This window comes from Pygoscelis adeliae, unplaced genomic scaffold (genome assembly GCF_000699105.1).
Source record: "Pygoscelis adeliae isolate BGI_AS28 unplaced genomic scaffold, ASM69910v1 Scaffold60, whole genome shotgun sequence".
In the NCBI taxonomy this organism is placed as follows: Eukaryota; Metazoa; Chordata; class Aves; order Sphenisciformes; family Spheniscidae; genus Pygoscelis; species Pygoscelis adeliae.
In genome coordinates this window covers 3,377,245-3,379,941 of record NW_008823954.1, presented here as the reverse complement: position 1 = coordinate 3,379,941, position 2,697 = coordinate 3,377,245, and the positions used below count along the sequence as shown (strand labels likewise).

Sequence of the window (2,697 nt, the reverse complement as noted above, 5' to 3'; positions counted from 1 at the left end):
CAGTGAGTTGGTGGGACTCATCTGCCACTACACGCAAGCAAAAATGTCTCCATCCATGCTGGAGAGGGCCCTCCCCCACAGCAAGGGAGCTGCCTCAGTTCCCATACCTTGGAAACCAGCTGCCCCTGCACACAGCCAGACATGGGTGGGCAGGCAGCCCCAGGATCACAGATGCAAAAGAAACACACACGGCAGCTTCCCAGTGGAATTTCCCAGCCTTTTGCCTCCCCATACCTGGGTACTTGGATAGTCCTTGGTACCACACCAAACAGATGTCTTGACAAACGTTCAACGACACTGGGTCTCCTTCTCTAGCTCTCTGCAAGTGCTATGCTGCCTCACCCCAGTGCTTCGCAGGCTGCCAGAGCTCTTCTGCTGCTGCTGGCACTGGGATGCAGCTCCTGGGCAAGAGCTGATGGCTGTGGATGCAAAGGCTGTTGAGGAACAGGATGTTCTTCCACGCAATTCCTCTGTCCCCTCCTCTGACAAGGTGTTACCTAATTGTCCCTGACAGCATTTCTGCTCAGTCCAGGGTTTAATCCTCTGGGTAAGAGCTTTGCTTGCATCCTAATACTAATTATACCTAATACACGGCAATGGGCTTAGCTCAGTTGCGTCAGATATCCCACCTCTGGGTTGCTGGCCAGGCTAATCATCCTTCTTTTAGTTTTCTTTGAACTTAAAGAGGCTTGAATACTACTGACAAATGCTGACTCTTTAATCTGCCCCCTCCTTAATCTCTGATTCTCTATGGAAAATTTCCCTGCCAGAAAATGCAGATGACTCACTTGACCTTCTTCAGACAGATTCGGTGTAGGATCTCATCTTCCCCTGTCTGAAACCTTCAAAAATACAGACTTCTCCATGTGCACTTGTCTTCATCGTGCCTCAGGGGTGTCAGACACAGAACCCCCATGGGCAAATACTCTCGTTTTTACATTCCTTTTGATGGGGTCCTTGCATGCTCAGCTCTTGACCTCATGAGAGCCGCTAGCATCATCTTTGCAGCCAGGCTTTTGTCAGGGAATATTGTATCCAGTGTAAGATGCCTGTGAGGAGTGAGGCCTCTTACAGCTCCAGTCTCAGTTGCTTGAGCTGGATAATCATAGTGATGGAAAAAGTCCACGCAGGTTCAGCCCTTTCTGATCCCGTGTTTTACACAGGATCTCAGACCCTTTGTTCTAGCAGCAGTTTTAAGACCAAGAACAAATGAAAGAGGATGCATTCTAAAAGACAGAAACTAATTTCAAGTAGAACTATATTCCCACAACTGCTTCCTGGATGGAGATGATTGGAAAGACTATCCCAGTTGACAGTAACACTGGAGGTACAGCATCACACGGTATAAACTCCCCACCGAAATGCCCTGCATGTGCGGCTGGGCACCAGAGCAGGAGACACCAGCTGCCTGTCCCGACCATTCCTCAGGAGCTCCCCCAGCGCTGCTCACATGCAGGCTTAGCCAGCCGAGGACACAAGCCAAGAGGGTGCCAGGGAGCCCTGACTGACCAAGGAGTGCCTGGCATGAGAAACCGAGCGGCCCCATGGAGGGCAGAGCTGCTCGCACAACCAGGGAGCTTTGAGACAAACCACTGCTGCAGCACTTGCCCTAATGATAGAGGAAACAGAAAACGACCACCCAAGAACCACAACTCCCTCTCTTAGCTACTGGTTCTTTTCACTCTCTCCAAGCACAAACGTCTGAGTTTTTCCCCCATGGGATTTTATCAGGACTTTTCTCTCCTCTGGGTTTTGCAGCCAGTTCCTCTTTCATCCCCCTGCCACCCTCGTTATTGCTTTGAGCTCCTGGGAAATACTTACAGTGCCAAGGGCTCCTCTTGCAAATCATTCAACTCCTGCCCTCCAGTCTGCGTAGAAAGTGTCTTGAGGTGTCCTTTCTCCTCCATATATACCCTGCCACCAGGTGACATCAGGGCACCAATCGTGGGCGGGCCCCCGCACGGCGGGGGGGGGCGTGTGACCCCGGCGCTCTGCAAGCACAGCTCCAGGGAGGGCTGGGGGAGCAGCAGAGCCTCAACACGCTCCTGAGGAGTGACGTGCCCCTTTCTGCAAGAAGAGGTTGTGGCTTCTCTGGAGCTCCTGTGGGTTGATCTCTGGAGAAGCGAAGAGGAATAAGGAGATCACCTGCCCTTTGAGCAATGCCGCTGCTTGTGAACCCATACACACACACACATGCCTGCACATGCAGGGAAGGGAGGAGTTGGTCCTAATTGCACCAGGTCCCTCCCCCGTGCTGGTGAAAGCATGGAGAGGCTTCCAGCAAACTTCTCAGCTGTGCCGCAGGGGTCAAGATGCACCTGAGAGAGCGGTGCACGCAGTCAGCCTGGTGCTGAGAGGGCTGAGTCCGCTCAAGGGAGTGACAGGGAATGCTGCTGAGATGCTGTGCAGGGCCCCAGTGAATATTTAACTGCATCCAGCAGATGGGATGGCAGGGGAAGAAGGGGGAACCCTTGTGTTGCACGCGGGTGGCCAGCCAGCGGGGGTGGCCTGCCACTTCTGAGACCCAAGGCATTGGGCTGATGGTAACAGCTAGGTCACATCGGGGTACCGATAGCATTGCTACTGTGGGGGGCTGTCTGAGAAAAGGAAGAGCTTGTGCCTCAGCCCAAATTCCAACCCAACAAAACTCCATGGATGGTAACGCACACCGTTCTATCAGGTGCTTTGTATCTCCGA

General features: G+C 52.9%; 1 protein-coding gene across 2 annotated transcripts in view; it reads right to left on the bottom strand.

Annotated features, from left to right (window-relative positions):
• Positions 1 to 1,879, bottom strand: part of PDE6H (phosphodiesterase 6H, cGMP-specific, cone, gamma) — a 7,012-nt gene extending 5,133 nt beyond the window's left edge. Inside the window, exon 1 of one of the 2 annotated variants that reach the window (XM_009322460.1) lies at positions 1,822 to 1,879. The gene's annotated coding sequence lies outside the window, so the exon portion shown is untranslated. Of the gene's footprint in view, positions 1 to 234; positions 444 to 1,821 lie in introns of those variants that run through there. The other variant, XM_009322467.1, reaches the window with a different exon arrangement.
• Positions 1,880 to 2,697: the final 818 nt, after the last annotated feature.